The sequence below is a fragment of the Pteropus medius genome, unplaced genomic scaffold, assembly GCF_902729225.1.
Source record: "Pteropus medius unplaced genomic scaffold, Ma_sr-lr_union100, whole genome shotgun sequence".
Taxonomy (NCBI): domain Eukaryota; kingdom Metazoa; phylum Chordata; class Mammalia; order Chiroptera; family Pteropodidae; genus Pteropus; species Pteropus medius.
In genome coordinates, this window is record NW_024351733.1 from 11262 (window position 1) to 25208 (window position 13947).

The window sequence follows — 13947 nt, forward strand, 5'->3', positions numbered from 1 at the left end:
GCGGACCTTCTGAGTCTCCTGTGTCTTTCAAGGAGGATCCCTCCAGCCTTTGCACAGGATATTGATTCTTGCCCTTGGCAGGTCTTCCTGCTCAGGGCTCCTGCAGCTCATGGACTGAGCCTGTGGTCAGGCCGAAATAAGTGCTCCTGATGGTGACTCGACTCCTATAATGCCCCCTCCTGACTTCTTCTGGCCTTTGACCTCCAGTTGCCTTTGCCAGACTCTGTTTTCTCTGCCTGGATGTTGCATGAGTTCTAGTGACCCTCTCCCTCTGAGCTCCATGACATAGCTACCAGTGAAACATTGACTTCATGTGTCCCCTCCTCCCTTAGGTCAGCTGCACAGCCCTGTACAGAGAGTGGGGACCAGGCAGAAGCTGGATGTCAGGAAGGCTGGCCCCTGCTGGCATGGGTGCTGGTTTCCATGCCGCACCCTGGGGTTTGTCTGAGGTCAGTCTTGTAGCCTCTAGGCTGGGTTCCCACACCCGGCATCCTAGCATGGAGAGGAGGTGGGAAAGTGTCTGAGATGTTGGGCAGCAAGGACAAGAAACAAGGCAGCCTGCAAAGGCTTGAGAAGCGAGGGTGACCAGGATCATGTTTGAGGGACGATGGGGCAAGAACTGGCCTTGAAGGGAGCAGACCCAAATCTCTGTCATCAGGGTGCATTCAGCACTTTGCCTGTGACCCTCGGCTCAGTTGGCCCAGCCTCGAGCTGAGCCCAGGACGAAAGGGGAGAAAACCAGCTGGTCCCTTTTTGTTTACTATTGTCAGAAAGGTTTTGATTTTTGTTTGGTTTGTTTGCTTTTTAAGAGAAAAATAATGTAATTATTTCATCCAAAGTTTCAATTATATATCTGTGAATAAAAGAAGAGATTTTATAATAGCAAGAAAATGATGTATATTTGAGGTCATCATGAAACAAGTCGCCATGTTAATGAAGGACACTGAAAACAATTTAGAACCCTGGTTTTCATGAATGTGTTTGTTTGTTTTAAAACACGGATTTGGGTCGGTTTGCTTTTGTACTACACGAGGCGGAAGGGGAGGAGGGCTGGGACAGGCAGGGATGCTGGTGGTTTTGGCTAGAGACGGGACATCCTCTGGAGGGTGCTTTGACTGGAGGCCAGAAATTAGCTGTGAACACAGTAGCTGAGTGCATGGGGGTCAGGGGTCTGGAATCCAGCAGCTGGAGGCAACCCCAAATGGAACACAAACTATACATTTGCCAATAGGTTTTATTGAACCATGGGTTTTTACTACAAATAAACCTAAATTCTTTTCTCAAAGAAAAAAAAATCTAAATAAATAAATAATTTAAAAGCTAAACTTGTAAAAACAGGGAATGGAATGGTGGTTACCAGGGCATAAAGGGGGTAGAATAGGATGAATGTTGTGTAAGGGTTCAAACTTGCAACAAGTAGTCAGTAAGCCCTGGAGAGCTAATGCACAGTATAGTGAATACAGACAATAATATTGTATTATAATTATCAAACTCGCTAAGAGACTAGAACTTGATTGTTCCAATCACTTAAAGGAAAAAATAAGTATACAATGTGATGAGGTATTAATTATTGCTACAATGCCAATCATATTACAATATATAAAAAGTATCAAATTAACATATTGCACGTCTTCAATTTATACAATGTCATATGTCAAATATATTTCAACTAGAAAATAAAATAATAATTAAATTTAAAAATTTTAAAGTGGTGGAGATCAAAGGAAAGACCTTCTCTACAGGACCACTCTCATTTTCTTCCACTTTGTCACCCTGTTTTCATTGGTCCAGCCAATGGAGATTCTTCCCCAAAATGATATCATTGTCTAGAGAGGAGTAGAGGTCAGAGAATGAGCAGGAATATTTTCAGGAGAGGGTCGGAGAAGGAAGGGTATCTCTAGGTGGAAAGCTGAACATTAAAAGAACCAGGCATGGATACAAACATGAGTGAGTTTCTGTGTTCAAATGACCCCCATCACAATATATTTTTAGAGTAGAAAGTCATTGTGAGATAGATTGGAACACTATGGATACAAATATAAGATCAATACTATACAATATCTGTTAAATCATGCACAGATAAAAACCTGATTACAGAATCTTAGTCCCAATAAACCCACAGAGAATAGCAAGCCTCTTCCATTAAATTGAGGGTAAGGACAGAAACAAAAAGCCACAACATTTTAGTAATCAAATATTTCTATTTAACTAATAAATTAAATAAGGTGATTACAATTCTCATTGAACATAAAATTCCTATATTAAATTAATTAAATTTATTTCTTTTAGATTTTATTGTTTCCTGATTGAGACTCCTGGAATTGTAGCTTAGATCATTAATACAAATAGCGTCCTCATGTCAGAAAAAAAAAAAAAAGTACATTAAGGTAATTCTTTCATATATGAATTATTAGAGGCTAATGATTTAACATTCTACATCCTAACCAATAATCTACAACAGAAAGATTCATATTTTAGGCCAAGTTCAGCAAAATGGATAACCGTATTCAGCATATAGTATATAATAAGCACTGGGAAATAAAAAGTTTTCTTGACTTTGAAAGTAATTCTGTGATTGATGTTTAAAGTATTTTCATCAGCAACTCTGTGAAGACACAGCTTGAAATCTGGCAAGTTTGTGAGCTTGACTTATGTAAAGGTTATAATTAACGATATAATTGGGACGTGTTAGCAAGATGTTAAAATGTCTTGTAGACAGTTTGACAAAGCCACGGTCAGCAAGAATGTTAAAGATCGGAGGCAGAAGTCATAAAACCTATGGGAGAGATACTAAAATAATATTTTTTAACCCATTTCCTGTTTGCCCTTAGAACACTCACTGGATGCAGCATTTATCCCAAGATAACTCAGATTACAGTCCTACCTTTATCCCCAAAGTTTGCCATGAAATATCTCACTTTTATTACTATTTCTCAGCACTCTAGTATATCAGTAGTCTTTGGAAATGAATGACATCGTTCTATTTAAAGCATTCTGTTTTTTGTAGTGGCATTTCTATTTACAAAATATTGTAATTCTCGATCGCTGAAAATGTTAAATCCTAGAAAACATAGCATTTCTACGCGTGATGTTAACATTGTCCTTGAACATAGCCGAAGATTTATCTGATGAATCCTAACTACATATACATTTCTGTTATATTAGGATTAGAGACAAGTTCTGTTTAGAAATAATTCCAAGAACAGTTTTTAGATTTTATTTTCATATTGAAACCCAGTCAGATTTGCTTCAGCCTCAAAGAGTGTGTTTATGTAAAATTAAATTAATGCTGGCAGCGAGCTGCACTTTTTTTTTTTTAATGGGAAATGGGTTAAAAGATTAATTCTAGTTAAGCCAGTATATCTACTTCAAGTAACTTAATCTGAAGATATATTCTCTCGCACACAAAAAAACATATACTAGAATGTTTATTATAGTGTTGTTTTTAATAGTGAAAAATTGTGAGCAACTAAACTACATCATCAGAAGAACAGATAAACAATTTTCAAATCCATATATTGGGATAACATAAAAACATTAAAATGAATAAGGTTGATCTATAAAAAATCTGATAAAAAAATGACAGCAATATGTTGTATGAAAAAAATTGCAGAACATTACGATTGACCCCCATATGTATAACACCTCTGTATATCAATATACATATAGAAAAAGTTTGGGAGCTTTTTCACCAAACCATTCATAATGAACTGGGAGACAAAGGCACCAAGGAATTTCACTATCTATATTTTATATTTTAATAGTGTTTAGATGTTATACAAATTCATATTATATTGTGTTTAGGGGAAAAAGATGAAGAAAAAGGTTGACATTCAGGTTGCATTTGCAATAGGCTAGTAGTAAAGTTAGTACATTGGCCAAAATATATATCAGAGGGTGTCCAAGGCACAAATAAGCTTATGTCTTTCTTGGAGTTCACTGACTTTCATGGCAAGGATTTGTGGGGAGGGCAGCCATAATAGTCTTGGGGCCCTAAACCTGACCTTTCTATAACAGAAAGAAGTAACATAATTTTCTCCACAAAGCAAATATGAGAATAATATTATTCAGGCATAACCTTGTTGAAATAATCATCCCATTATAGTATTTCACAGAGATAGGACTCCCTCCCTATTTTAAATGAGAAACATTTAATTTTAAAGTTAATACAAGAGAATGATGTTACCAGAAAACTTATTTTCTAACATATTTTACACTGATAGGTACCATCTTGATTTTTTTTTGTTTATTTGTTTTTTGTGTTGTTCATGGTTATTTAAGTGACTTTGTTTTGAATTATAATAATATAATTATTGTAAATAATATAGCTCGAGGAAATTTTTCAAGTAAGCACTCTTACTAAACAACTACCCAGATAGAGATGTAAAACCTTACCTGTACCTTAGAATCCTACCTTGAACATAGAAGCCTCCTTTGGACCTCTTCACAGTCTTAATTCTCCATAGGCAAACACTGTTTTGACTTCTCTCATCATGAATTAGTTTTGCATATTTTTTGAAATTTATTAAAGTGAACCATACAGCATGTACTCCTTTGAGTCTGGCTTCATTCACTCATTCATATTGTTGCAAAAAAGCAGCAATTCATCCATCTTCATAGTTGTATAGTACTCTATGTATATGAATATACCCAATGCATTTATCTTTTCTTCTGTTTATGAGCATTTGATTTTCTTTATTTGATGCTATTATTAACAACACTTCTATGAATTTTGCAAATGCAGTTTGGAAGACATATGCATTTTTTCTTTAATATGTATTTAGAGGTAAAACTATTGTGACATATGGTTGCATGAATCCAACTTCAACAGATGCCAAATAATTTCTAAAGTAGTTGAGGTACTAATTTATACTCCCACCAGCATGGCAAACACGTTCTCCCACTCTTTGACTTTTTACTCTCTTAGTCATGTCTTTTGATGGATAGAAGGTTTAATTTTAATTAAGTCTGTTTTATCAGTCTTTTCCTTATGATTAGTACTCTGTATATTGTTAAAGAGATATTTGCCTATCCCCAAGTTTATGAAGTTATTATATGATGTTATCTTCAAGAAGTTTTATTGTACTTTTCACAGCTAGGACTCCATCTGCAACAGATTGTTCACATGATGTGTGGTAGAGGCCAAGATTCCCTTTTTTCATTTTATTTATGTCGCTATCCAGTTATCCCAGCACAATTTATTAACAAGATGATCCAATGCAATTTCATCTCTATCACAAATCAGGTGATTGTGTGCAGCTGAAGGTATTTCTGAACTCTATCTGTTCCATCCATTTGTGTATACCACTGTGCTAATTACTTTATAAAAAGTAGTTTAAATCTCTCAACTTTATTTTTTGTCAAGATCGTCTCACCTATTTTTGATCCTTTGCATTTCCATATAAATTTTAGAATTAGCTTGTTACACTGGCCCCCTGCTGTTGAATGAATGTTTGTGTCCCCCCAAAATTTATACATTGAAGCCTAATCTCCAACGTGATGGTATTTGGAGTTAAGGACCTTTAGGAACTGATTAGATAATGGAGGATTAGTGCCCCTGTAAAAGAGAGCTCAGAGAACTCCCTTGTCGCTTCCATCATGTGAGGACAAGGCAAGAAGATGGCCATCTATGAACCAGGAAGCGGGCTCTTACCAGGCATTGAATCTGCTGGCACTCTGATCTTGGACTTCCCAGCCTCCAGAACTGTGAGAAATAAATGTCTGTTGCTTATAAGCCACCAGTCTATGGTATTCTGTTATAGCAGCCCAAACAGACTAAGAAATCCCGTCCTGTCCCTCCCCCGCCACCACCAATGCTTGCTGGGATTTTGGTTAAATTTGTTTAATCTCATGTCTTTCAAACTATGAGTATATTTTAAGACTCTTCATTTGGGTCTGTTTAAATTTCTTTAGAAATATCGTGTAGTTTTTAAAGTAGACATTTCACCCATCTTTGTTAGAATACTATTAGGTAATTGATGTATTTTAAAACTATTATGAATACTTTTAAGGTTTAATTTACTATTTGTCACTACTAAATGAGAATCAATTGATTACTGTATATTGAATTACATAGTAATTTTTTAATTAATTGTAATATTTTATTAATAGATTTCTTGAATTTTCTATGTATGCAATCTTGCTCTATTTATAATTATAATTTCATTTGTTTCTTCCCAGTCCATGAAAACCAAAACAATAATTCATAATGATCTACACGCCCCTATGTTCATGGCAGCATAATTTACAATAGCCAATATATGGAGGCAACCTAAATGCCCATCAACGGACCATTGGATAAAGAAGTCATAGTTCATATATACAATGGAATATTACTCAGACATCAAAAAAATGAAATCCTACCATTCACAACAACATGGATGGACCTAGAGGTTATTATGCTGAGTGAAATAAATCAGACAGAGAAAGATAAATACCATGTGATTTCACTTATATGTGGAATCTAAAGAACAAAAAAAACAAACTAATCAAAAACTGACTCACAGATATAGTGGACAGTCTGGTGATGGCTGGGGGTGGGGAGAATAGGGGACTGGGAAAAAGGGGTGAGGGATTAAAGAAGTACAAATTAATAGTTGATAGATGGTCACGGGGATGGGGAGCACAGCATAGGGAATGCAGTTAGCATTAAGGTAATGGCTAGGTGGAGAGCCAGAGGAGAAAAAGAGCAATCAAGGGGATCATTTCATAAATTATATAAATGTCTAACCAATGTACTGTATACTTGAAACTAATAATAAAATAAAATTTTTAAAAGAGTAGATTTTGAATTACAAATTCTGTATTACATATAGAACAATTTTCATTTTCCATTTACTCTAATAGTTTTATTAAATGATGTTTTTAAGGCATTTCATTTAAATTTTAAAATTACTGACATAACATTGTTTGTAATCTATTATAATTTTTCAATATAGTAATCTATAGTAATATTTTGTGGAATTAAAGAAATCCCTTTTTTGATTTCTGATATATTTTTGCCTTCTCTTTTTTTCTTAATCCAGAGGTTCATCAATTTTGTTCTATTTTTATAGAATCAACTTTTAGTTTTGTATGTTTACTTTCTATTTATTGGATCTCTGCATTTTTATTTTTTTCCTCTACTTTTTTTTTAATTTAATTTGTTGTTCTTATAACTGCTTGAAATAAAAATATAGACTGTTGATTTTCAGCCTTTTTAAATACATGCATGTGAGCCTGTACATTTCTATCTATGTGTAGCCTTAGTTTCATCCTGCATGTTTTGATATTACAAATCTGTTATCATTCATTTCCAAGCATATTCTAATTTTCATTGTGATTACTTGCTTGATCAATGATTTATTTATAACTATATAGATTAATAACAAATATTAAGGAAGTTTTTTTTGTTTATCTTTTTGTTATTGATTTCTAGTTTAATTCCACTTTCTGCAGAGAATATAATTTCCTTTCAAATTTATTGAAACTTGTTTCATGGTCCAAAATATGGTTAACATTGGTAACTTTCCAAGTACTTGAGAAGAATGTGTTTTGTAGTTTTGGGGTCCAGCATTCTATATATGTCAATTAGGTCAAGTTTATTAATGGCGTCATTTAATCCCAATCAGAATCCTAGCAAGATTTGTTTATGTATTTATAAAAATCTGATCTAAGAGGGGAGAAACAGAAAAGGTCAGGTCCAATTCAGTGAATTTTGTTACTCTCAGAACCTTGGCCTCACAAGTACAGACTTCTGTTATTGCCTTCTGATGCTTTTAAGCAGCTCTTCTTTGTATTTTATCCAGCCTTTATAGTTGTTCTCAGAAAAAGGTTTGTTCTGATGTAAGTTACTCTGCCAAAACTGAAAATGGAACTCCCCAAACACCATATTTTCACTGATGTCATTACTATTTCCAATGGAATGAGCTCTTTTCCTAAAAAATATCACAAAATAAATCTATTTCTAGGCTGAAAATGTGTTTTTCATGGTGCGTGAATTCATTATGTAATAATTGAACCAGCGTGTTTCCAGAAAACAGAATGGATAATAAGAGAATATAAGTCAAAGATTTTTTCAAGAATATAGGGATTATTCACATAAAAGGAATGGCAGCATTTACCTCGAATCATCATGTTTCACAAAGGCTCACCCAACTATAGGTAGAGCCAATTGTTTTTCTTTGGGAGACATGTTGCTCATGGATGAGCCAAAGCTAAGCACTGCTGACAGAAATAGGAACCCCATGCACACCAGCACCAAGTTTTTCTGCCAAAGCAAAAATGATCAACATATGTTGTAGATGGGTGTGGTGACTATAAATGTGTATGTGTTTGCATGCATGTGTCAGTGTGACATGACTGTAGGTATATATATGTATGTGCATATAGTTTGTATAATGGCCTATATATGGCTGGCCAGTTCATCTACAGTCATCTGGGGAGAGCTATATATATTTGTGGATAGTTGCATGTGGGACTAGGCCCATCAACACACGTGTGTACAATATGTAACAAAAGGCTACTATGTTCAAGGGGATGAGTTCAGAGATCTGGAATGGAGGTATTCAAAAATGGGGGTATGGAAGGAAGAAAGGAGTCATCTGTTAGTGTAAACACTGAATATTAGCATGCTTTGGCACTTTTATGCTAACCACACTGTGACCTCTCACCTAATCCCTTATGTTTATACCCATTCTCCTAAAAGGTCTTCTGCCTTAGTATACAGAGAACATTCCCATTTCTGCAGTGTAAGAAACCCTTACTTGGGCCTTGATTCCTGTGAAACTCCCAAATTCCTGCCATCTTCCACCCCCAAATCTGGAACTCTATCTTTGTGTTCTCAGCTGCTGCTCTTAGTTTCAACAAAAAGACTTCACTGAACCACATGCACCTATCTGACCACAAATGTGGCCTCTTCCAATAGCCTCTTGTTAATCTATGAATTGTATCAAGCTAAACACTACTGGGGCATGCTATGATCCTTTGGGTGTTAGTTTCTACAAGCACACCACACATCACATTTCCTGCTCATTCACCTCTATCTACTATTACAGTGTCAGAGTACCCTCTTTACTAGTACAGACTCAAAGGAACTTTGGCCGAGTCTGCATGAGGTACAATAGTAATGACTATTCACAAAGTTCATTGTGAATTTTCACAATGTTATGCTCATTCACAATTAGAGCCAGCAAAATACTTCAATATCCTAAACCTAAATTCAATAATAGAATATTTTAACTGCACTATATGAGAGTAGAAAAGATAGAGTATAGTTTAATATATTTATTATGGCAATTCCTTGTACATTTCCTGCCCTACTTAATTAATATTACAGAAAAAAATTCAAAAATTGCTTTAAAATAATCATAATAAAAATGATAATCTCTAGAATTTTAATTTAAAAAATCCATTATTATAGTTTATAATAAATGGGAAAATCTCTAAAAACAATTTAAGAGAGTTTGAAATTGTCCAAATCTTATATGGAATGAATGTAGTGACTACAAGGAGACATTGCGGGTTCACTGAAAACAAGTAAGACCAAAATAATTTCATGTCCTTCTTAGAAAGTATTATTAGCATATTAGTATTATAAGTGAACGTTGTTGGCGATATTTCTCGATTTCAATAAGATCCATAAAATGTGACTCTGAGTCATTATGGAAAAAATGGAGAAATGTGGACTAAAAATAATTGAGTAGATTTACAGCTAGTTGAAACTCCAGATCCAGAATATTAGTTAATGAAACAGAGTTAATCTGGGTCAGATATCCTGGCAAGTAGCTATAGATGGCCTTTAAGAGAATGTTGTTGCTCCTAACTTTCCCTCTGGTTCCATCTAGTGGCTGATTATGTACTAATCAGTTGTCATGGCATTCATCTTGCTTTGGATTTACACTGGACACCAGTTATTTAACGGAGCTGTGATTATATAACTTCGTATGGGGCCGCTTAGCCACTTCCTGTTGCATCTTCATTACCAACAATTTGAGCAAGTCTATCTTCAGAACCTGGATGATGTTCCGAGTCTGTAGGTATAAGCTAACTGAGCCCACTCAAGAGAATCAGAGAGCAGAGAATCATTTTACATTAAATACCATGCAACTTCCGTGAAATAGGGTTTTTTGAGGGTTTTTGCCTTTTCTCTGAGGTCTTTCCTGTATCACTCATTTATTCTGATTCCCCTCATATCCTTCGACTCTTTTTTTCTTTTATGTATTGTTTCTTGGTTTACCTCTCTCATTATAGTAACACTAGCATGAATCTTAGCCCCTCGTTGTTTATAGTTTTGTGGATTATAAACAAATCTTTATATTTAATCTTATCTAAATAGATAGGGACATTGGGAGTATATCCTGGCAGATGAAGACACTAAGGCTCAGGGATGTTAAGAATACTGATCAAGTTGTCACAGCTGGTTTATCATGAAGCTGGAGCTCCAGACCAGTCCTTTTTTTTCCTTCAGTATTTCTAACTATATAGTCAGCTTTGCTGAGGTATAACTGACAAATTGCAAGATATTTAAAGTGTGCATTGTGATGGTTTGATTCCAATCCAGTCTTTTGAAGAATCATCTAGGTCCCCTTCTTCTTCATCACACTGCTGAGCAGAAATGTCTCACTGTCTCCAACGATCTAATGGCAGGGAACTTCTTGAATGCTTTCACCTTCGCCTCTATCTGTGATTGTGATTCCAATACAACAATTTTGATCAACCTAGTCACAGAGACAAACATACCCCATGCCCCACAGGTCACAAGGACAAATTCCTCAGAGCATGGACTCGATGGGTCTCAATTTGAACCAGAATACATTGTCTTTTCCCCAAAAAACTTCTTTAGTAACCACAGCAAAAACTATCTGAAACCCAACAATTTGTACTGGATAGAGGCAGCTTGTACTTGGCATCACCCTTTTCTTATCTGGTAACAGCAACCTGACGTAGTATGTCAAGGATGAAGAAAGTTTCCAGAGCTCCTTCAATACACAAACACCATTCTTCAACACCAAAATCATCATACTCATCATTATGAATATTTATTGAACAATAATCATAGTTCTGTGCTAAGTGCTATACATTCATTATTTCAGATAATTCTTCACAACTTGGGAGGTAGGAATTACTACATTTTAGACTGAGTAAACTGAAATTTAGAAAAATGAAGAAACAAACAAAAAATCATATAGTAAATTGTTAAGCTGGCATTTGAAACTGAGTGTGTCCCATGCAACTAACACTCAGTATAATACCTCTTATAGGCACCTAGTTCATGCAGCAGCAGCAACAACAACAGCGATATACATCTCCTCATATCTTCTTCCTGATCTTATTGTATAATAGATTTCTGCTTGAGATGAAATATTGAACCAAATGATCTCTTGGTCTTTCCAACTCAGACTCTATGAACCAAATTTCGAATCTTGCCCTACACAAGTGTGAGAAATATCAGAGTTTGGGTAAATGTATAAAGAGTAAGCCAGACTCCATACTTCCATGATGAGAAGCATTAATTCCAGAGCTGCAGCTGAGAGGGTCATCTTTTAGTTTGAAAGAAACATTGTTACACAACAAACCAGATCGAAAATCAATGATAATGTTTGCCAGCGTGGCTCAGTGCATTTTACCAGAGAATTATCAATCACTTGTCATGATGAAAAGGAAATTAGGAGGAGGTCAAGTGTTATCATCCCCCTGTATATCAGTCTAATGCTTCAGGTTTTGAATGATTTGCTGTAAATTCATTTTTCCACATCATCGTTTCTGGAGGTTTGGATTGTTTGCTAGCTATGGGCTTGTAATTTAAGGAACATAAAAGAAAGTTCTTTTGAAAAAGGAATTTATTAAGAAAATATAGATAGAGCTAGTTAGGTTGTTAAATATTTGGGGTTGAATAATGTCTTTTAAATGATCCCTTTATGATAGATAATACCCAATAGAAATATATAGGATAGTGGTTTTCTCTAATGGTGCATGAACATTTGTATTAGAGAGCACAATTAAGAAAATCCTGAAAATATTAACAAAAAATGATGCTCATGATCTCGACTGTCATACAATCAAGCTTTGCTGATACAGTACAGTACAGTACAATACAATACAATGCAACTGTTGATATAATGCAAGCTTTAATGAGATTGCAGTGAAGGTATCATTTGATGAATGCTTAAATTTTTAGATTTCTTCAAGGTTATAGGGGAAAAATCCAGTTTCAGTGGATTAAGTGACAGTGCAGAATACCTTACTTACATCTCTGTCTAGTTTTGTTGATCGCTAATGCTACTTTCACAAAAAACTGCTGATGACACTACATTAACAAGTTTTATTTTTATTAACAGATATGTTATGTGCATGTCCACATGCAATTATAAACTAAAAAACCAAAATTATAACCCATATATACGATCTAAAATAACCATTACTTCTCCTAAAATGTTACCTAAATAATTCTCAAATAATTCGTTATTAGTTCTTTTGAATTTGAATATGTAGGGTAAATCTCACTGACTAAAATCAAAGGCGTATAATGACTAATTGATAAACATTTAAATCGGTGGCTAGAAGGTGAATAAAATTAATATTTCCAAACTGAACCCACAATTCATTAATCCAAATTGTCATTTTCTACTATGCTGATGGAAGAAATTTACTTTATTTAAGATTAAATGGACATAAAATGTTATGTAAGAGTTCCACTAATTTTCTCAATGGCGTAATTTAAAAATCATCTACCAGGGAAATTGGAAAAACCATACCTTTCAGTTTGCTCCCAATATATAGAATCAATGTGTTAACCTTCCACCTCTGATAAGCTATGTGTTAACTTTCTACTTCTGATAAGCTAGTCAATGAATTATAATAGGCGTTTCTACCTACATTCTTGCCAGTTCAGGCAGGATTGTTATTCTATCAGTAAAAGCACAGCACTAAACAGTGACTTTAAGTATGTACATGTGCTAATGAGTGGCAGATCTTTGATTTAGAATGCTGAGTCCTGGGCTATTATTTCTTCAAGTAAAAGCTAGGGCTACTCAGTTTTTATCTCCAGATGATAAGATATTGATCTGCACCCCTACTCAAGCCAATAATCCAATACAATGTGGCTGCAAGGTACTTAAGTAACTGGATGCCTCTGCACAAGGCATACGGAGATAAGAACACTTTCTCCCTGTTTACAGGATCTGCCATAGTCTTCAGAGACATCAACACCCTTGCGTTCATCGGATGCTTAGAGAGAGTTGCAGTGAGGTCACAGACAAAAAGAAAAAGCCTTGCACTCTGATTTATATAACTCCTAGGTTATATTTAAGTTCCTGAAGAGAAAGTACTAATATTGGAAAGAGGCATGAGAACTACACAAATTGACTAAATATTGCATTCAGAGCCTGCTACATGCTTCTAGACATGGGAACCTGGCCGAACTGCATAAGGCCAGACCACGGGAACCTACAGGAAGGTTTCTGTTGAGATGACTGACAACTACTTCTCTATGCCTTTAATGCTGCAGACCCACACCCTGAAAGGAAAAACAGATATAAATCCAATTCCTCAAACACTAGGTGTCTCATTCTCTCACTTTGAGAGGAGACCACATCCGTCTGTGGAGCATTATTCGTTCTCTAATAAACTTTCTTTTTGTCTCTAACTGGCTTGCCCTTGAATTCATTCCTGCATGGAATCAAGGTCCCGCTCTCTGCAGGCATAAGGCTTGAGTCTCTATCCAGGGGAATTCACCCTGTCCTGCATCAGTACTAGTGACATATTTGTCTCTCATAACTTCTGGCACAGGTTGGGCTCCCAGCAGGCATTCAGTACATTCTTGCTAACTTCTTTCACTGTTTTGACTCCTGGGCAGTATAATGGTATACAAATAGAAAGCATAAGAGGTCAAGAATGGCATATATGCTGAGATTGGCTTCTGGTTGCTGCAAATGATCATTGATGAGCTGGCCAAGAAAGTAAAGGTAG